Below are 23,162 nucleotides of genomic sequence, written 5' to 3'. Positions count from 1 at the left end.
CGAGGAATATGCTGCTGCCTACCACTCTGACTGGCCTGTTCTGCTTTTCCTCTAGAGTGGCCTAGATAGATTGTCAATGCCATTTTTCAAGTGGTAGTCTTTCTAAAGCTCTTTTTTTTGTTAATGGTGTTATACAATTTAAGGGAAATTTGAGTGCCTGGCACTTGAGTTAATGCAATGTTATAACCTACACATGCATGCATATAGGCTACCTGCACTCTAACCTATATAAAATAGCACATGCAGTCAATCACTGAATCCTACATTACACAAATATTATAGAGATTTCGTAAAATGTTATTAATTTTAAGAAGGCTTTATATAACTTTGAGAACTGTGTAAGGCCTAAAACTCTTCAAACGAGGGAGCACTTGTAAAGGCATCTCCCCGTAGTTGCTATCTGAAAGAACGACTGTCTTGTTGTGAAGTGTGTCTGCCTGGCTGGGTACACAGTGGGAGCCATAGCCAGGCCTAAATGAATAAAACGTTACACTCTGAACTTGCTCCAGATGGCTGTCATTAAATCTGAAGGATAGCTTTAGTTCCCAGGTTTTGTATAGCGCACATTTTGAATAATCATCTTAAATTGTAGTTAATTATATCAATTACGGCATGTCACATTGTGCATAAACACATGACTGTATGAATTTACATAAATTTGCTCCATAAATGTACTCAGAATGTTATCAAAGTCTTGATTAATTAAATATATATATTTTTTTTGGTCTATTGCACAAGCATGTTTTTCCATATTGCTAGCATGGTAAATGAGTAGTTTGAAGATGCAGTCTTTTTCTGTGCAAACAGATAGTATTTAATCTCTCGACAAGACAAAGTCACATTGTAACATAGCAATTATCACCAAGCAATCCAAAAATTATGACATAATAATCTTAAACCAGAAATCTAAACACAATATTTATTTGTATCAAGTTGATTTATAAGGAGTCTATTTGTGGATATGTTCTTTGGCTTACATACATCCTTCTGGTTTGTCAATAACCAACAACTATTCCCTTGGTCAGTACAACTTCAGTAATATGATCTACCAACATTCGGGTGAGAACATACCCAGTTTCTCACCCAAGAGCAAGACAGAACAAAACCATCAATGGACCTTATAAAACAAAGCAGTCCAGATACATAAATGTCAATGACACATTTTTGTTCCATTTAGTAATGGGTCATGACTGTCCATATTTACCCTTAACCTGTACTGTGTCAGTACTGTGCCAGTATTCATCCCATTATCATTCTCCTTGTGGATAAAAAACAGGAATGAGACAATTAGTATGAGAGAATAGGGTGCATTGTAAATGGACTGGATGAATTCCTTCACATGGATAACATGTATAACCCATGTATGGAATCAGAACAGGGTGCCTCATCTTGTTTTCTCTTCCAACTGAAAAGTCTTTGAAGGTCAAATGTTTTCTGCATCTCACTATCTTTTAATGTAATTCTCTCTCTCTATCTATCTCTCTCTCTCTGTCTCTCTGTCTCTCTCTCTCTCTCTCTCTCTCTCGGAATCTTTGAGAGTGCCAGAATCTTCCCCCGGCTCCTGCCACAGATAAAGCAGCTGAGCAGAAACGTAATCCTGCCCACCATCTCTCCACATCTGATAATGTTGCCATATCGTAACATAATGAGCACACATATTCTCAGAAGGCCTGGAGCGTTCCTGCATTGACACTTGCTCCTGAAAAGACAGACTCTGTGTGTGTGTGTGTGTGTGTGTGTGTGTGTGTGTGTGTGTGTGTGTGTGTGTGTGTGTGTGTGTGTGTGTGTGTGTGTGTGTGTGTGTGTGTGTGTGTGTGTGTGTGTGTGTGTGTGTGTGTGTGTGTGTGTGTGTGTGTGTGTGTGTGTGTGTGTGTGTGTGTCTGCTGACTCTCTGCCTCTCTCTGGTTGCACAAAGCTGCTGCAGGCATCATGTTCCGAAGAGTAACCGTCTGGCGTCGTGTTGAATACAGACCCATGTATTAGATACAGGCAGACATGTCCACAGGAATTGTGAAGCTGTCACACTACTAGCTGAGGGGTGCTGATTGCAGAGATTTATAGAAAACAATTTTAAATATTATGCCTATTGCTTTAAGTTAGGAACATGACTAACAAGTCAATTCGGTTATGCTCCATGTGTGTTAATCTCATTCAAGTTGCATCATTGCAATAGGGAAACTTGTTAGAGCAGCTTACAGCACAGACAGATCATACTCAAAATAGCACAACTCACTGGTGACATGGTAAAGTGCCCTCAAAAAATATTCTAATCAAAGCAGAGAGAAGTCTCGAACTTTCAGTTGCATCAGATCCAATAGCTTAATCATACAGATATTTTCTGACTCACTATTACAGGTAATAGATTTAAGCCTTTACATTTAAACCTGATTTCCTACCTCCTGTTCATAGCATATATTTCTTTCTTGTTTAGAAAGTAATTTAAGTCATATAAAAGTAATTGTATTACATCCCTTTCCTGCAGTCGATCGCCCTCTAGTGGCCTCATAGGTGGAATGTTATTCATATTTTTCATAATTAATAAACTATGTTGAACTGTTGTGTTATATTTCAGTCTACTGGGATGTATATAAAGTATACTATTGGGATGCAAACTCAACATTTAATACATTTCAACTCTATATCTGAAATGGTACAGGTGTCTTCTTGTTTTAAACCCATAACCATGTGTGTGAGATGTATACTTTTGTTTCAAAGTAGATTTGTTTAAGCCTACCAAGGAACACTCTGTATGACCCTGATTTAGCCCACTGCAGTAAAAGGTTTAACCAACTTTAATCCATTAACTCTGATGGAACAAACATGTCATCCGGATAAACGCTGGCCCATGGTGGGTTGAAGCATGGGGCTGGGCCCGGTGGGAGATTTATGGAAATTTACGGTGAATCACATTGCTTGGTGTCTCCTGGGATGGCCCGACACGTCCGCCCCGTTACTGGCCTGTTACCTGGAGCTGATCCCAGAACCAGCTGGAGGGCCAGATCTGACACAGAGCCCACATGCCAGGACCCCAGGAGCCAAACAGAGGCTGAGTCTCAAATAGCACACTATTCCCTACATAGTGAACTAAAAGTAGTGCACTATATAGGGAATAGGGTGCCATTTGGGACTCACAGAGAGCGGCAACTGGTGCACCCCGACCCTGCAAGCCGGATAAACAGATGGCTGGATCTCTCACACCTTCCATCCCAGCGGGTCAAGCAGACACGCACACAACCTTTAAAGAGAGCAGAGAGCGGAGATCAGCTCTGTCCCAAACATCATGCAATGAGAGGAAACCATTTAAGAGTATTGGCAGGATGGTAGTCATAGTTTCTAACGATCATGTGAGATATTTAGGAGCCACGAATGGAACAAATTCCATATTGAGTGTAGTATCCCTTACGGAAAAAACACATGAATTTCACATGATCGTCATGTAAAAGCACATGTGAAAGTGCAAATTCGATTTTCACAGTGAATGTTTTTCACAGAGGAAAATGCAATTCCACAGGAGAGTTAGGTTTTCACGTGAAAGTTCAATATTTAAATTCAATATTCATGTGAAAATTGTTCCATGTGAGTCTGCAATTCATGTGAGGTGAAAACATATTATTCTTCTCACGTGAAAATTGTGGTGTTAACATGTGAACTCTAGATTGAATACATGTGAACAAGGTTTAACATGTGTAAAGATATAATGGCGCCAGAGGGGATGGCTGCCGATTTATGGGCTCTTAAACAACCGTGCTATTTTGTTTGTTTTTTCACATTGTTTGTAACTTATTTTGTAGATAATGTTGCTGCTACCATCTCTTATGACTGAAAACAGCTTCTGGACATCAGAACAGCGACTACTCATCTTGAATTGGAGGAAGAATTTTGATTTAATGAGTCGGAAGAGAGGGATTTACTCCAGACACCCGACGAGGCCCTCATCCCCGGCATTTGGAGAAATGTCCTCTGGTCTGATGAAACAAAAATAGAACTGTTTGGCCATAATGACCATCGCTATGTTTGGAGGAAAAAGGGGGAGGCTTGCAAGCCGAAGAACTCCCTCCCAACCATGAAGCACGGGGGTTGGCAGCATCATGTTGTGGGGTTGCTTTGCTGCAGGAGGACTGGTGCACTTCACAAAATAGACAACATCATGAGGCAGGAAAATTATGTGGATATATTGAAGCAACATCTCAACACATCAGTCAGGAAGTTAAAGCATGGTCGTAAATAGGTCTTCCAAATGGACAATGACTCCAAGCATACATCCAAAGTTGTGGCAAAAAAGCTTAAGGACAACAAAGTCAGGGTATTGAATTGACCATCACCAAAGCCCTGACCTCAATCCTATAGAAAATGTGTGGCCATAACTGAAAAAGTGTGTGTGAGCAAGGAGGCCTACAAACCTGACTCAGTTACACCAGCTCTGTCAGGAGGAATGGGCCAAAATTCACCCAACTTATTGTGGGAAGCTTGTGGAAGGCTACCCAAAACATTTCACCCAAGTTAAACAATTTAAAGGCAATGCTACCAAATACTAATTGAGTGTATGTAAAGTTCTGACCAACTGGGAATGTGATGAAAGAAATAAAAGCTGAAATAAATCATTCTCTCTACTATTATTCTGACTTTTCACATTCTTAAATAAAGTGGTGATCCTAACTGACGTAAAACAGGGATTTTTTACTAGGATTAAATGTCAGGAATTGTGAAAACTGAGTTTAAATGTATTTGGCTAAGGTGTATGTAAACTCAACTGTATTCTTCATTGCTGTCTATTTACCACCACAAACCGATGCTGACACTAAGACCACATGAGCTGTATACGGCCATATGCAAACAGGAAAACACTCATCCAGAGGCAGCACTCCTAGTGACCGGGGACTTTAATGCAGGGAAACTTAAATCAGTTTTACCTCATTTCCACCAGCATGTTAAATGTGCGACATTTGGAAAATCTTACCATAATTCTATCCTCCTGATTCCTGCTGACAAGCCAAAACTAGAGCAGGAAGCACCAGTGACTCAATCAATAAAAAAGTGGTCAGATGAAGTAGATGCTAAACTACAGGACTGTTTTGCTAGCACAGACTGGAATATGTTTCAGGATTCTTCCGATGGCATTGAGGAGTACACCACATCAGTCACTGGCTGCATCATTAAGTGCATTGATGACTTCATCCCCACAGTGACTGTACGTACATACCCCAAACAGAAAACATGGATTACAGTGTTGTGTCTTTGGCTATGCCGGATTAAGTGATATGACATGCTATTCTATAAAATAATTTCTCCTTAATTAATATTACCTGATTGAGCTAATCATGTAAATGTAATTAACTAGAGAGTCGGGCACCACAAAATAATATTTATAGAGCTGTTATCTTCCGAATAAACTCTTAAAGACCTCGTAGTATTTTACACCAATAGCAGTCAATATTAATCGTCATCTTAATTCAGTCTCATCTGAAAGTTGTAAATTCTTGGTTATCTGCACGAACCCTGGCTAACAATTTGAATCAGCAATACAAAATTGGGTTTAATCATTTATTTACTAAATACCTAACTAATCACCAGAATTACACATACACGTAATTAAATCTTAACTTGATTACAAATTACGTTATAAAGGAAAATGTCCCTATCGGGTCGGAACAGAAATGACAGCCTGTTGCACAAAAGACAAGGGTCTGGGTTTGAGTGAAAGAGCGGGAAGACTGAGGAACAAAGTCCGAAGCTGTGCTATCGTAAATACAGTATCTTATGCATTCTAAATTACCGCCCATTTGGAAAAGGAAAATGCAATAAATATTTACTCTGAGCTGCGCTTCGGTAGGTTGGTGGTAGATGGAAGGCCGTGTTGCCCAACCGAGTCCTTTGAAGAATGTCTCTGGTGTTCAATTGGGTACGTTGTAGTAACGTCATTGTGTGGTAGACGTGATACTCTGTCTGTTCCTTCCTAACCTGTGTTTGCAGCTGTTTGACGAACCATCAAACAGGCAAAGCATCAATACAGGACTAAGATCCAATCATACTACACCGGCTCCGACGCTCATCGGCTGTGGCAGGGCTTGCAAACTATTACAGACTACAAAGGGAAGCACAGCTAAATTACTTCTAAGCTCGCGTTGAGGCAAGTAACACTGAAACATACATGAGAGCATCAGCTATTCCGGATGACTGTGTGATCACGCTCTCCGTAGCCAATGTGAGTAAGACCTTTAAACAGGTCAACATTCACAAGGCCACAAGGCTAGATGGATTACCAGGACGTGTACTCCGAGCATGCGCTGACCAACTGTCAAGTGTCTTCACTGACATTGAAAAAAAAAAAGAGGTTGAAAAACCTCTTCCTGTCTGAGTCTGTAATACCAACATGTTTCAAGCAGACCACCATGTTACTTTTATTTATTTTGTTGTTCTATTTTTTTAAAACTGCATTGTTGGTCAAGGGCTTGTAAGTAAGCATTTCCACTGTAACCTGTTGTATTCGGCGCGTGTGACAAATACAATTTGATTTGTGAATCTGCAAATTTTACATCTTTTTTGTAAGGGAAGTAATGTAATGGTATGGCCGTGTAAGGTAAGTGGTACGCTGTTCAGCTAAAATGTGATTTTTTTTTAAAGTGTGGAAATCGTTCATCAATATGATCCCTTAGTACTGACAATATGGCTGCATCTGGAATTTGAACTCACAACCTCTGTGTTTTGATTACAGTGATATTACTGCTGCACCACAAAGACTGTAGAATTCCCAGAAGTCCCCTACAGATGTTTAACCGATAAAGATTTTTTTTTAAAGAGTGACATGTGCACTGCTATTTTAGTCTTCAGTTTAATGAACTATTTTCTCATTATTGGTTAGATTGAGTTATCTCAGCAATTTGAGGGTTTTCTGTATACTCTAATGTTGGTGGGGCATATTATTCTGTTTTAATGTTACTCCTGAATCACTATTATACACATAATAGTTTTTCTTGAGCGTATTTCTACAAAGATAAGATTTACTTTGAAGTCCAAAGTGTAGGAATACAGGTGAAACCAGTAATCGACACAGCCATGGTGGTGTAGCAGGAAGATCAGAATGCCCTGAACCAAGAGGTTATGAGTTCAAATCCCATATGAGAACATATTGAATAATTACTGTGTAAATAAATGTGCATAATGTGAAATATGTAAGTGGACAACACTGTGGATGTTTTGTGACATTACGGGGACATCCTAACGACTTCTTGATTGCAGGGAATCATGTGACAATTTGTATCCACATGTGAAATGTTATGTGATTACGTGAAGTGTTCCAAAACAAATTTTACGTGACAGGTTGTGATCACGTGAAAATCCAAATGGTTTTGGAACACATGTGATGATATTTCACGTGTACAAAACATATGGACATTTCACATGTGAAATCATGGGATTTTCCACATGTGAAATCATGTGTTTTTTTCTGTACGAGAGGGAATAGTTCCATAGGTGACAGGCCTTGCAAAACGAGACATTGTTGTATTTCAACAAATACAACTGGTTTCAGTGATGCCCTGATAACAATGCAACAAAACCAGATGCAGTGATATTCAGGTTTATGCATGAATATTTGTTTCACCTGTTTTATTTTGTATTATTAAAATAAATATGTCACTTCAAGGGATCTAGTTAGTAAGCAGTCTAAAGACCAAGGTTACTCCAGATAGCTTTGCTCTATAACTGGGTAACACTGTTCCTCACAGATGCAGTGCTCTCCAAGGTGCTGGAAAATGCTTCTTCCAGGCATCACTTTCCTTGAACCTTTACTCCAATTAACATCTCATACAAAATGAATGACAGAATGTTGAGTTTCTTATCGATCCTCACACAGCAGCCTCCCACCTAGAGGGCAGAAACAAAACGTTAATCAATGTGAAATATTGGTCTACAGCACCACCTTGTGATGAAAGATGTTCAGTCCAAAAAACGAAAGCGCCAACATAAAGTGTCTTAGGGTGTTGGGCCACCACGAGCCTCCAGAACAGCTTCAATGTGCCTTGGCATATATTCTACTTAGTGTCTGTAACTATTGGAGGGATGCGACACCATTCTTCTATGAGAAATTCCATAAATGTTCAAATGGATTGAAATCTGGTGACAGACAGACAGACAGACAGACAGACAGACAGACAGACAGACAGACAGACAGACAGACAGACAGACAGACAGACAGACAGACAGACAGACAGACAGACAGACAGACAGACAGACAGACAGACAGACAGACAGACAGACAGACAGACAGACAGACAGACAGACAGACAGACAGACAGACAGACATTTTTATACATGGGCCTAATCACGATGGGATGTTAATTGTTTGTTTAATTAACTCATGAACCACACCTGTGTGGAAGCACCTGCTTGCAATATATACTTTGTATCCCTCATTTACTCAAGTGTTTCCTTTATTTTGCCAGAACCTGTACGTTGTACTTGAAGATCTTCGAGTTGTACAAATACAGTGAGCTCCAAAAGTATTGGGACAGTGACAATTTGTTTTGTTTGTTTTGGCTCTGTACTCCAGCGCTTTGGATGAAATGATAATGACTATGGAGGTTAAAGTGCAGACTATCAGCTTCATTTGAGGGTATTTTCCTCTATATCGGGTTAACCATTTACAAATTACAGCACTTTTTGTACATCCTCCCCCCATTTTAGGGGACCAAAAGTATTGGACAAATTCACTTATATGTGTCATAAGGTAGGCAAAAGTTTAGTATTTTCTCCCATATTCCTAGCATGCAATTAATTACATTAAGCTTGTGAATCTACAAACCTGTTGGATGCATTTGCTGTTTGTTTTGGTTGTTTCAGGTTATTTTGTACCCAACAGAAATGAATGTTAACTAACTTAATGCCAAATTAGAGTCAGTTTTATTGTAAATAAGAATAAAATATGTTTCTAAATGTTATATTTGAATGTGGATGCTACCATGATTAAGGTTTATGGATAGGGTACGGGTAGGTGTTAACATTAGGGTTTAGGGTAGTGACTTCCCAAGGACCTGTATAACACTGACCCTAACACATGGGCTGACAGGAGTTTATAGTTACTATGAACACTCTACTGGTAGCATACATTCTAGTTTATATGCACTTGGTGGACTTAAGTGACTCAATTTAGAATCAGCTGTGTACAGCAAGACCACATAACCTTTCTCAATCCTCTAAAATGAGCATACCACAGAGAAAACAGTAGGTATAAAAGTAAACTGTTCTCTCTCACCATAAAGGTTAGAGGTCAGATATCAGAGTGATGCTGTCCCCCTGTCCATCAAAGCTGCCACAAGAACACTGTATTGAGTAATGTCATTCTAGATAACAGACTAGTTATAATCTACAAACCTGATTGCTTGGACAGTGAATGGGGATTCCAAGACCTTCACATTCTCTCCAAAGGGGGAACTCAAAGCCTGTTGGATTTTCCACCAGATGGCAAGAACACAGCCTTTTGGGTCGGGGGCATGGTAGTGGGAGTGGATTTTTTTATTTTTGTCTTTGAATTGTATTGTTTTAATAAAATAATCACGTTAATAATAGAATCAACGCAGCCCTGAACAATGCATTGGTTTAGAGCTGAGACTCTAGGTGTCACGTCCTGACCTTAGTTCCTTTTTATGTCTCTATTTTAGTTTGGTCAGGGCGTGAGTTGGGAGCGTTCGTAAATTCACTCTGGCTATCTACTCCGATATCAGCGCACTCTCTTCTGAGTGTGCCAGAGCGCAGAATAACTGATGAATATACGAACGCTCAACACGGGTTGAATATGGCCGGTGTCAGTAAATGTCAGCAAAAAAACGTAATTACATTGTTGGCAGCAGCACGGTTTACAGTCACCAACGCTCTGGATAACATGATAACAACGTTTGTTTTGATATTTCAACCTGAGTGTTCTGATGGTGTCTGGTTTGGGTGGACAAAATCAACATGAGCGCAAGCGGTCTGGTCAGCATGTGTAAGGATCAACTGTCATAACAGGCTGCCTCTTACTGCCAAGTGTCGACCGCTAACGTTATAGCTAACGTACAATGGTCGTGAGAAGCCACTGGTTGGGGTGTAGAGAGAGGAGCTAATAGTTCGAATGGTAGGAGAATGCTAACATTTCTATCAAAATGTTTAAAATGTATACAGTTGAAGTCAGAAGTTTACATACACTAAGTTGACTGTGTCTTTAAACAGCTTGGAAAATTCCAGATAATAATGTCATGGCTTTAGAAGCTTCTGATAGGTAATTGACATCATTTGAGTCAATTGGAGGTGTACCTGTGGATGTATTTCAAGGCCTACCTTCAAACAGTGCCTATTTGCTTGACACTATGGGAAAATCAAAAGAAATCAACCAAGACCTCAGAATTTTTTTTTTTAGACTTCCACAAGTCTGGTTCATCCTTGGGAGCAATTTCCAAATACCTGAAGGTACCACATTCATCTGTACAAACAATAGTACGCAAGTATAAACAGCATGGGACCACGCAGCCGTCATACCAGTCAGGAAGGAGACACGTTCTGTCTCCTAGAGATTAACATACTTTGGTGCGGAAGGTGCAAATCAATCCCAGAGCAACAGCAAAGGACCTTGTGAAGATGCTGGAGGAAACAGGTACAAAAGTATCTATATCCACAGTGAAACGAGTCCTATATTCACATAACCTGAAAGGTCGCTCAGCAAGGAAGAAGCCACTGCTCCAAAACTGCCATAAAAAAAGCCAGACTAAGGTTTGCAACTGCACATAGAGACAAATATCATACTTTTTGGAGAAATTTCCTCTGGTCTGATGAAACAAAAATAGAACTGTTTGGCCATAATGACCATTGTTATGTTTGGAGGAAAAGGGGGGGGCTTGCAAGCCCGAAGAACACCATCCCAAGCACGGTGGTGGCAGTTGAATTGGCAATCACAAAGCCCTGACCTCAATCCTACATTTGTGGGTGGAACTGAAAACGCATGTGTGAGCAAGGTGGCCTACAAACCTGACTCAGTTACACCAGTTCTGTCAGGAGGAATGGGCCAAAATTCACTCAACTTATTGTGGGAAGCTTGTGGAAGGCTAACTAACCCAAGTTAAACAATTTAAAGGCAAGTACTAATTGAGTGTATGTAAACTTCTGACCCACTGGGAATGTGATGAAAGAAATAAAAGCTGAAATAAATCATTCTCTTTACTATTATTGTCATTATTGGTTAGACATTTCACATTATTAAAATGAAGTGGTGATCCTAAATGACTTAAGACAGTGAATTTTTTACGAGGATTAAATGTCAGGAATTGTGAAAACTGAGTTTAAATGTATTTGGCTAAGGTGTATGTAAACTTCCGACTTCAACTGTAAGTAGTGAGTCACAAACAAAAGACGTGCTATGCAAATATAGAATGCAACTTTTAAATAAACTCAGTCTGTAAATATGCCCATATAGTTTCACAAACATATGCCATGATCCAAAAGCAGTGTCCTCATTAATAGATTTGACATCTGGTTCCTTAGCATAAACATAACAATAAATGTGAATAATACTTTTTTAATGTACATGCGCAACTACATTTTATAACGTCACTATTACTATTGTACATAGTCCCCCCCCCCCCATTTTGCGTAATTTAAAGTTATGTAACTCTCTCACCAGTGTAAATAAATGTAAATATACATGACATTTAGTTAAGGATCCCTGATCACCGTAAGGACAGAGAGGAATTTGTTGCTTTGTTACTTTCTCGGACTGAGAGGATCAACTGTCATCAACCGGCTGCCCCTTTCTGCCAAGTCTCAACCGCTAAAGTTATAGCTACAACAGTCGTGAGTAGCTACAGTACTGCTTGGGGTAAAGAGAGAGGAGCTACTAGTTCAAATGGTATGCAGATAGATTTATATCAAAATGTTTCAAATATATAAGCACAGTGAGTCAGAAACAATGGTTTCGCAAATACAGACTGCAACTTTTAAATAAAAATCACAGTCGGTAAATATGCCCCTATAACAACTTTCACAAACATATGCCATGATCTAAAAGCGAAGGTGTCCTCAATCTCCCTTAAGGGGGACTTTGAGAGGTTCTGGACCGGTTACAACTGACATTTTGTTGTACAAAACGTCTGTGAACGTCAAAGGGCGCCTTTATAGTGGCAGAAACCCCCATCTGTCTGCTCTCCGCTCCAACTCTCTCAGCAGAGCTGACTTGAAGTGTCATGTTTCGGACCCTATATTTGCATGGGAGAGACGTTTCAAATGTTCTGGCCTAACCAGGCAAAGGAATGATTTCCCGTGCCTGTAAAATGGAAGAGTCTAGAGGATGCAACAATAGTAGTTTCATCTCGCTGTGATTTTCACAGCCAGCTAGGGCTCTCAACATCAAAAATACTTGATAATTTCGTAGAATTGAAACAAGAACACTTTATCTTGGTCACTGACAGACAGAATCACAATATGCTTAAAGCTCAAGCTGAAGTTGTAACAAGTTTGAATGGCATCTCTGCATCACTCAGCAATGTTAGGGAGAAAATTCTCTGTCATCAATTATATGAAATAGTGCCAATATTTCATGTTTATTTACAATTATAAGACAGGGGATATCTTATAGTAAGTTGTTTGAAGCGGAAGAAATTCGGCTTGGCCCCTAAGACCCTCACGAATGTCTACAGATGCACCATTGAGAGCATCCCATATAAGCCTACAGCGCACCAAGACCCATATAAGCCTACAGCGCACCAAGACCCATATAAGCCTACAGCGCACCAAGACCCATATAAGCCTACAGCGCACCAAGACCCATATAAGCCTACAGCGCACCAAGACCCATATAAGCCTACAGCGCACCAAGACCCATATAAGCCTACAGCGCATTTTATTATTCAAATACATGACAAAACACTGTGTAACACAGTACTTTATGAGAGTCAAAATATTTACTGTGTATTTACAGTTAACTGTAGAGTTTAGATCATTCGAATGTTTATGCTTCGGTGCCTACCAGGCCAAGAGGTCAGTCAGTTCATTTCAGTTCACTGAGCACACCAACGGCCAGGCCATTCCTTCCCTCATCATCAGTGTCTCCCTCCTCCGTCCTTAGTCAGCTGTTCAGACTCTGCATCTGCCCTCCCACAATTCTTCCCCCTCTCCAACCCCAAACAGTCCCATCAGGCCTCTCCCCCATCTCTCCCTCTCCCTCTCTCTCTCTCTCTCTCTCTCTCTCTCTCTCTCTCTCTCTCTCTCTTCTTGCTCTCTCTTTCTCTCTATTGGGAGTTGTGGGCAACTAAGTTAAGAGAGGAAGATAGTTTAAACATCTTTAAAAAGACCCCTTCCTCCATACTCCCTTGAGTGATGTCCTGCTTCTCTAATTGTAGCTAAGCCACTGCCCCTCCATACCCGACAAACATACTGAGAGGGAAATAATACTTACGGCAAAATTGAACCCACCAATTCTGGATCCAGAGGAGCCCAGGAAGCCCGAATTTGACCCCAAAAGCATTGTGTCCAACTCGTAGAAATAGAATGCATGTTGTGATTTCATGGTCTAACCTCTCTGTGAGTCTTTGCTGCCATCTCCTCTCATCCACCTGTGTTTGTAGTAGAACTTATGACGGTAAGTATGAGAGAAGAGGATGCTATCCTTAGTTGACGAGTTAGTGCTGTGTTAGTTGTACAGGGATGTCAGTCAAAAGTTGAGGAAATTGCCTAGTGAAAAAACCCATTGTTGTATTAGTTGGCAACATTTCTTGGCGTGGCTATTCTCTGAAAATAATTTCACATTTTCAGTGATGTAACCTTTCAGGTTAGTTATGTTCAGATCATTAAACCATCTCTGTTTTGTACAGCATTACCTGGTCTTGCTCCTACCTATCTCTCCGATTTGGTCCTGCCGTACATACCTACACGTACGCTACGGTCACAAGACGCAGGCCTCCTTAGTGTCTCTAGAATTTCTAAGCAAACAGCTGGAGGCAGGGCTTTCTCCTACAGAGCTCCATTATTATGAATGGTCTGCCTATCCATGTGAGAGACGCAGGCTCGGTCTCAACCTTTAAGTCTTTATTGAAGACTCATCTCTTCAGTTGGTCCCATGATTTAATGTATTCTGGCCCAGGGGTGTGAAGGTGAACAGAAAGGTATTGGATCGACGAACCGCCCTTGCTGTCTCTGCCTGGCCGGATCCCCTCTTTCCACTGCGATTCTCTGCCTCTTACCCTGTTACGGAGGCTGAGTCACTGGCTTACTGGTGTTCTTCCATCCCGTCCCTAGGAGGGGTGCGTCACTTGAGTGGGTTGAGTCACTGACGTGATCTTCCTGTCCAGGTTTTACGCCCCCCTCGTGTTTGTGCCATGGGGGAGATACTCGTGGGCTATACTTCGCCTTGTTCAGGGTAGTAAATTGGTGGTTGAAGATATCCTTCTAGTGGTGTGGGGGCTGTGCTTTGGCAAAGTGGATGGGGTTATATCCTGCCTGGTTGGCCCTGTCCGAGGGTATCATCGGACATTGCCACAGTGTCTCCCGACCCCTCCTATCTCAGCCTCCAGTATTTGTGCTGCAATAGTTTATGTGTCGAGGGCTAGGGTCAGTCTGTTATATCTGGAGTATTTATCATGCCTCAGGACTACCTGGCCTGATGACTCCTTGCTGTCCCCAGTCCACCTGGTCATGCTGCTGCTCCAGTTTCAACTGTTTTACCTGCGGCTATGGAACACCTGTTCACCGGACGATCTACCTTGTCCCGGACTCGCTGTTTTCGACTCTCTCACCTGCTGTCTCTAACTCTGAATGATCAGCTATAAAAAGCCAACTGACATTTACTCCTGAGGTGCTGACCCGTTGCACCCTCTACAACCACTGTGATTATTATTATTTGACCCTGCTGGTCATTTATGAACTTTTGAACATCTTGGCCATATACTGTTATAATCTCCAACCGGCACAGCCAAAAGAGGACTGGCCACCCCTCAGAGCGTGGTTCCTCTCTAGGTTTCTTCCTATGTTCCTGCCTTTCTAGGGAGTTTTTCCTAGCCACAGTGTTTCTACATCTGCATTTCTTGCTGCTTGGTGTTTTAGGATGGGTTTCTGTACAGCACTTTGTGACATTGCCTGATGTAGAAAAGGCTTTATGAATACATTCGAAATGTGATTGATTATTGAAGATATCTGAATGATGTTATGTAGGAGGTACATCAAAGTATATTATAAGCGTTCCTAATCAATGACATCTTTTTTTTCATTTTCTGTTCCTTTGGCCTTGGCAAACTGGCCTTCACCGTGCGCTCAAAGACTTGTTGGCGTAGCAGTACACATCCAACAAAACTTTCCAGACACAAATGGGGTGTCCACAGCTGACCTTGTAGGTCAGAACTCCCCTCATGTCATGACATACACGCCTTGGATGCACCTCATCGTTCACAGTAGAATTGCTCAAATGTGCTTACAGTGATGAGCTGGGCAAAACCAGTAGCAATATTCTCACTATTGAAGTGTTATTTTTTTCTATTTCAGATTGAGTTCACTGCAGACCAAGTTGCTTGCTTTAAAAATCCAACATTTTTGATGTCAATTTTACTATTTGTTATGGGGAAAGTTTACTGGATGACCTGACCTGTTGATGGCTTGCTAGTTTCCCCAGCTAACCCTAAAGATCTGTGTGCTTCCCCAGAGTTCAACGGGACCTTCATGTTTTTCGACAGGACCCCCAAAAGCGAGATGAAGATCTCTTACGCCCAGTGTGGTGACGTGATGAGGGCGCTGGGACAGAACCCCTCCATCGGAGAGGTCATGAGAGTCCTAGGGAAACCCAAGAGCAAAAAAGTAAACAAAACAATATGGGGATGAGGTAGGTAGTTTGGATGGGCTATTTACAGATGGGCACAGCTGCATTGATCGGTTAGCTGCTCAGATAGCTGATGTTTAAAGTTAGTGAGGGAGATACAGTGGGGCAAAAAAGTATTTAGTCAGCCACCAATTCTGCAAGTTCTCCCACTTAAAAAGATGAGAGAGGCCTGTAATTTTCATCATAGGTACACTTCAACTATGACAGAAAAAATGAGATAAAAAAAATCCAGAAAATCACATTGTCAGATTTTTTATGAATTAACAGGTGTGCTGTCTTACAAGTTCATTTGTGGAATTGATTTCCTTCTTAATGCGTTTGAGACAATCAGTTGTGTTGTAACAAGGCAAGGGTGGTATACAGAAGATATCCTTATTATTTAAAAGACCAAGTCCATATTATGGCAAGAAAAGCTCAAATAAGCAAAGAGAAATAACAGTCCATCATTGCTTTAAGACATGAAGGTCAGTCAATCTGGAAAATTTTGAGAATTTTGAACGTTTCTTCAAGTGCAGTCGCAAAAACCATCAAGCGCTATGATGAAACTGGTTCTCCACAGGAAACGAAGACCCAGAGTTACCTCTGCTGTAGAGGATAAGTTCATAGAGTTACCAGCCTCAGAAATTGCAGCCCATCTTTGTTTAACACTTTTTTGGTTACTACATGATTCCATTTGTGTTATTTCATAGTGTTGATGTCTTCACTATTATTCTACAATGTAGAAAATAGTAAAAACCTTCAATGAGTAGTTGTGTCCAAACTTTTGACTGGTACCGTATGATCACTTGAAGTTAGTGTGTTTTTTCCAAAAGGGTAGTGTCTGAGGATTGTTTAACACCATTTGAAATGTCTCACACCCCTCTGTTACACCTACAGATAGAGAAGATGACAGAGAAAGAAGTCGAGGTAGTGATGGAAGGACAAGAGGACGGCAAAGGCTGCATTAACTACGAAGGTGCGGCAATAGACTACTTTGTGCAGTGTGCTGTGGGCACCTATTGTTCATACATTTTCTGTTTCTATCGCTCTATTTCAGCCTTTGTGAAACACATCATGTCTGGGTGAATGATCAAGTGAGTACAGTGTTTTAACCCTAAAGTACATGACCTTTTTGCCTGCACCCTGAGTCCTGCATCAAAATGTTCGAACTGATGTTAATGATAGGCGTCTCTCTCCGTTGCAGAATTCAAGATGTCGCTGACCTGAATCTTTCTTTTGTTCCTCTCCCCTTTTGTTCAAATCTTTGTCCTCTATGTGTGTGACTCATTCTGTCTATGTGTGTGAGAGTGGATGTGTGTGTCACAACGTTTTTGACAATGAAAATAAATGTTCAGGGTCAAACATCTAGGTCCAAAGCAATGTTAATCTTTATTTCCATGGTGTGGTTGAGTGACTGTTGCAAAGTGACAATATTGAGAGATGGTAACTATGTCCTATATGGTGTGCACTTCCTCTGAAATAGGAGTGCGGTGTAATCCCTAAAGTGGGGGAGATCCTCTCCTTCTTTGGTGGTCCCATTGAAATCCATTACGTAATGGGTCTCTAGCGCATTCTTAGGTTTCACATGTCAAAAGCCTGCGTCTGTCACGTACGCATATTTAGACTAGCTAATGGAGCGATGACTTGATGACATTCCAAACAGGTGAGTGACAACTGAGCTTCTGTTTGTTAACTCCATATCTGTGAGGGTTGGGGATTTAGAGGGCGGGAGGGAGAATAGCCTATTATGTTGCTAAGTAACTGTTTTCTACTGGTTGAACATTAAATAGAAACAATTCCTTTGTATCTACGTAAATTCAGTCATATTAGCATGATATGTTATGGGACCTAATTTAAACTAAGCACAATTCATAATACTGAAACCATGAACCAAACTGATTATTGCCTCAATGGTAATGCGAACTGGCACCAGAACAGTTGAAGGGTGTAGCTACTGTAAGTCAAAGTAAATTAACAATAATTGGAAAATCCCGAGCCTTGCTTGTAAGATGGACTGATTTGGAGGATTGAGAGGATCTGACCCTATACACAGAGGATGAGACAACTATTAAGAGCTCTCCCTATTCAGTGAGTGATGCCAGAGCCATTGGGTGCAGCTGCTGTTGACCTAAGCAGGAGCTTAGGGATTGTTGTACCGTCCGACTTAACACTCAAGTATAAGGATGCCCAGCCCTGCAGACGCAGAATCGCAAAAGCTGACACACACACGCACACACACACATTTTCCTTAAACAAAAAATATGTTTTCATGATCTAACTTCTCATTAAACGTCCTGTCTGTCTGCCTCCCTCCACCCATCACCTGTTGGTCATGATGAGACACCCTTTTTGGCCTTTTTTCACATGACAGTAGCTAATCCACATCAGCTGTTATTTTCTCTTTGTTACATGTCGGGTTAGATAATATGGCATAGTGTGTGAGTAAGATGTGCATACCGACATCTCTTGTCTTTACCCATTGCATGGAAGAGGAATCTGGAGAGGGAGGGGAGAGGAGGGGTCTGTGACAACACAAGTCTGGAGGGAGGGTAGGAGGGTAACCTTCCTGTATTCCAGTGTTTTACTTGCTATATTGTATTTACTTTGCCATCATGGCCTTTTTTTGTTGCCTTTACCTCTCTTATCACACCTCATTTGATCACATCGTATATAGACTTGTTTCTACTGTATTATTGACTGTATGTTTGTTTTACTCCGTGTGTGTCATGCAGGTGAAAGAGGACCCAAAAGCGACTTAACAGAAACAGAGTTTATTTAAGTCCAAAACGGGATAACAGAAATCCTCTAGACTTGTAGAGGGAAACAACTGGAGAAGCGGCCACAGACTGCAGGTCGCTGGGTAGGCGCAGGCCGTAGTCGACAGAGACACCTGCTCACACGCAGCATCTGATGAAGGCAAAAACACGACAGGACAGGGCGATACACAATCATAGCAAAAACACGACAGGACAGGGCGAAACGCAATCACAGCATGGTGAATACAATACAAGGAACCGACGGGACAGGAACGGAACACAAAGGAATAAATAGGGACTCTAATCAGGGGAAAGGATCGGGAACAGGTGTGGGAAGACTAAATGATGATTAGGGGAATAGGAACAGCTGGGAGCAGGAACGGAACGATAGAGAGAAGAGAGAGCGAGAGAGTGAGAGAGGGAGGGGGAGAGAGAGGGCTAGAAGGAGGGAAAGAACCAAATAAGACCAGCAGAGGGAAACGAATAGCATGGGAAGCACAGGGACAAGACAAGATAATAAATGACAAACATGACAGTACCCCCCACTCACCGAGCGCTCCTGGCGCTCTCGAGGAGGAACACTGGCGGCAACGGAGGAAATCATAGATCAAACGGTCCAGCACGTCCCGAGAAAGAACCCAACTCCTCTCCTCAGGACCGTAACGAAAACGATAAAAAGGGAAACTAGGGTACTACTCTAAAAAAAAAATGAGAACTAGGGACAGACTGAGACACAGCAAGGGCAGGGACAAGAACAGGAGAGATGCGATGGCAGGGAACAGACTGAGACCCAGCAAGACCAGGAGCAGAAGCAGAAAAAAATTACCAGACTTCTTCTGCGCGCAGTCTGAACACGCAGCCACGAAACGGCGCGTGTCACGCTCCTGAGTCGGCCACCAAAAGCGCTGGCGAATAGACGCAAGAGTGCCTCGAACACCGGGATGACCAGCTAACTTGGCAGAGTGAGCCCACTGAAGAACAGCCAGACGAGTGGAAACAGGAACGAAAAGGAGGTTACTAGGACAAGCGCGCGGCGACGCAGTGTGCGTGAGTGCTTGCTTAACCTGTCTTTCAATTCCCCAGACTGTCAACCCGACAACACGCCCATAAGGAAGAATCCCCTCGAGATCAGTAGAAGCCACAGAAGAACTAAACAGACGGGATAAGGCATCAGGCTTGGTGTTCTTGCTACCCGGACGGTAAGAAATCACAAACTCGAAACGAGCGAAAAACAACGCCCAACGAGCTTGACGGGCATTAAGTCGTTTGGCAGAACGGATGTACTCAAGGTTCTTATGGTCTGTCCAAACGACAAAAGGAACGGTCGCCCCCTCCAACCACTGTCGCCATTCGCCTAGGGCTAAGCGGATGGCGAGCAGTTCACGGTTACCCACATCATAGTTGCGCTCAGATGGCGACAGGCGATGAGAAAAATAAGCGCAAGGATGAACCTTATCGTCAGACTGGAAGCGCTGGGATAGAATGGCTCCCACGCCTACCTCTGAAGCAACCTCGACAATAAATTGTCTAGTGACGTCAGGAGTAACGAGGATAGGAGCGGACGTAAAACGTTCTCTTAGAAGATCAAAAGCTCCCTGGGCGGAACCGGACCACTTAAAACACGTCTTGACAGAAGTAAGAGCTGTGAGAGGGGCAGCAACTTGACCGAAATTACGAATGAAACGCCGATAGAAATTAGCGAAACCTGCGCTGCAACTCGACACGTGACCTTGGAACGGGCCAATCACTGACAGCTTGGACCTTAGCGGAATCCATCTGAATGCCTTCAGCGGAAATAACGGAACCGAGAAAAGTAACGGAGGAGACATGAAAAGAGCACTTCTCAGCCTTTACGTAGAGACAATTCTCTAAAAGGCGCTGTAGAACACGTCGAACGTGCTGAACATGAATCTCGAGTGACGGAGAAAAAATCAGGATATCGTCAAGATAGACAAAAACAAAAATGTTCAGCATGTCTCTCAGAACATCATTAACTAATGCCTGAAAAACAGCTGGCGCATTGGCGAGACCGAACGGCAGAACCCGGTACTCAAAATGCCCTAACGGAGTGTTAAACGCCGTTTTCCACTCGTCCCCCTCTCTGATGCGCACGAGATGGTAAGCGTTACGAAGGTCCAACTTAGTAAAGCACCTGGCTCCCTGCAGAATCTCGAAGGCTGATGACATAAGGGGAAGCGGATAACGATTCTTAACCGTTATGTCATTCAGCCCTCGATATCCACGCAGGGGCGCAGAGTACCGTCCTTCTTCTTAACAAAAAAGAACCCCGCCCCGGCCGGAGAAGAAGAAGGCACTATGGTACCGGCGCCAAGAGACACAGACAAATAATCCTCGAGAGCCTTACGTTCGGGAGCCGACAGAGAGTATAGTCTACCTCGAGGAGGCGTGGTCCCTGGAAGGAGATCAATACTACAATCATACGACCGGTGAGGAGGAAGGGAGTTGGCTCGGGACCGACTGAAGACCGTGCGCAGATCATGATATTCCTCCGGCACTCCTGTCAAATCGCCAGGTTCCTCCTGAGAAGTAGGGAGAGAAGAAACGGGAGGGATGGCAGACATTAAACACTTCACATGACAAGAAACGTTCCAGGATAGGATAGAATTACTAGACCAATTAATAGAAGGATTATGACATACTAGCCAGGGATGACCCAAAACAACAGGTGTAAACGGTGAACGGAAAATCAAAAAAGAAATAGTCTCACTGTGGTTACCAGATACTGTGAGAGTTAAAGGTAGTGTCTCAAATTTGATACTGGGAAGATGACTACCATCTAAGGCAAACATGGGCGTAGGCTTGTCTAACGGTCTGAAAGGAATGTTATGTTTCCGAACCCATGCTTCGTCCATGAAACAACCCTCAGCCCCAGAGTCAATCAAGGCACTGCATGTAGCACCGAACCGGTCCAGCGTAGATGGACCGACATAGTAGTACAAGATCTAGATGAAGAGGACTGAGTAGTAGCGCTCACCAGTAGCCCTCCGCTTACTGATGGGCTCTGGCCTCTTACTGGACATGAATTAACAAAATGTCCAGCAACTCCGCAATAGAGGCACAGGCGGTTGGTGATCCTCCGTTCCCTCTCCTTATTCGAGATGCGAATCCCTCCCAGCTGCATGGGCTCAGTCTCAAAGCCAGAGGAGGGAGATGGTTGCGATGCGGAGCAGGGAAACACCGTTGATGCGAGCTCTCTTCCACGAGCCCGGTGACGAAGATCTACCCGTCGTTCTATGCGGATGGCGAGAGCAATCAAAGAGTCCACATCTGAAGGAACCTCCCGGGAGAGAATCTCATCCTTAACCACTGCGTGGAGTCCCTCCAGAAAACGAGCGAGCAGCGCCGGCCGTTCCACTCACTAGAGGCAGCAAGAGTGCGAAACTCAATGGAATAATCCGTTATGGACCGTTCACCTTGGCATAAGGAAGCCAGGGCCCTAGAAGCCTCCCCACCAAAAACTGAACGGTCAAAAACCCGAATCATCTCCTCTTTAAAGTTCTGGAATTTGTTAGAGCAATCAGCCCTTGCCTCCCAGATAGCTGTGCCCCATTCTCGAGCCCGGCCAGTAAGGAGTGAAATGACGTAAGCAACCCGAGCTCTCTCTAGAGTATGTGTTGGGTTGGAGAGAGAACACAATCTCACACTGCGTGAGAAAGGAGCGGCATTCAGTGGGCTGCCCGGAGTAGCAAGGTGGGTTATTAACCCTAGGTTCTGGAGGCTCGGCAGGCCAGGAAGTAACAGGTGGCACGAGACGTAGACTCTGGAACTGTCCAGAGAGGTCGGAAACCTGAGCGGCCAGGTTCTCCACGGCATGGCGAGCAGCGGACAATTCCTGCTCGTGTCTGCCGAGCATGGCTCCTTGGATCTCGACGGCAGTGTAACGAGCGTCTGAAGTCGCTGGGTCCATTCCTTGGTCGGTTCCTTCTGTCATGCAGGTGAAAGAGGACCCAAAAGCGACTTAACAGAAACAGAGTTTATTTAAGTCCAAAACGGGATAACAGAAATCCTCTAGACTTGTAGAGGGGAAACAACTGGAGAAGCGGCCACAGACTGCAGGTCGCTTCGGGTAGGCGCAGGCCGTAGTCGACAGAGACACCTGCTCACACGCAGCATCTGATGAAGGCAAAAACACGACAGGACAGGGCGATACACAATCATAGCAAAAACACGACAGGACAGGGCGAAACGCAATCACAGCATGGTGAATACAATACAAGGAACCGACGGGACAGGAACGGAACACAAAGGAATAAATAGGGACTCTAATCAGGGGAAAGGATCGGGAACAGGTGTGGGAAGACTAAATGATGATTAGGGGAATAGGAACAGCTGGGAGCAGGAACGGAACGATAGAGAGAAGAGAGAGCGAGAGAGTGAGAGAGGGAGGGGGAGAGAGAGGGCTAGAAGGAGGGAAAGAACCAAATAAGACCAGCAGAGGGAAACGAATAGCATGGGAAGCACAGGGACAAGACAAGATAATAAATGACAAACATGACAGTGTGTATAACTCTGTGTTGTTGTATGTGTCGAACTGCTTTGCTTTATCTTGGCTAGGTCGCAATTGTAAATGAGAACTTGTT

The 23,162-nt window shown here is 42.9% G+C and overlaps 1 long non-coding RNA gene across 2 annotated transcripts; it reads left to right on the top strand.

Moving 5' to 3' along the window:
• The first annotated feature begins 8,666 nt into the window (after positions 1 to 8,666).
• LOC124015065 lies at positions 8,667 to 17,448 on the top strand. 2 transcript variants are annotated; one of them, XR_006835076.1, is made up of 5 exons: positions 8,667 to 8,725; positions 15,653 to 15,804; positions 16,703 to 16,781; positions 16,863 to 16,899; positions 17,010 to 17,448. It is a non-coding gene; the product is annotated as an uncharacterized LOC124015065 (long non-coding RNA). The 2 variants fall into 2 exon arrangements; XR_006835077.1 differs by having other exon boundaries at positions 15,653 to 15,829.
• The last annotated feature ends 5,714 nt before the right edge of the window (positions 17,449 to 23,162 follow it).

Source organism: Oncorhynchus gorbuscha, linkage group LG26, assembly GCF_021184085.1.
Source record: "Oncorhynchus gorbuscha isolate QuinsamMale2020 ecotype Even-year linkage group LG26, OgorEven_v1.0, whole genome shotgun sequence".
Taxonomy (NCBI): Eukaryota; Metazoa; Chordata; class Actinopteri; order Salmoniformes; family Salmonidae; genus Oncorhynchus; species Oncorhynchus gorbuscha.
This window is presented reverse-complemented; position numbering and strand designations above follow the sequence as displayed.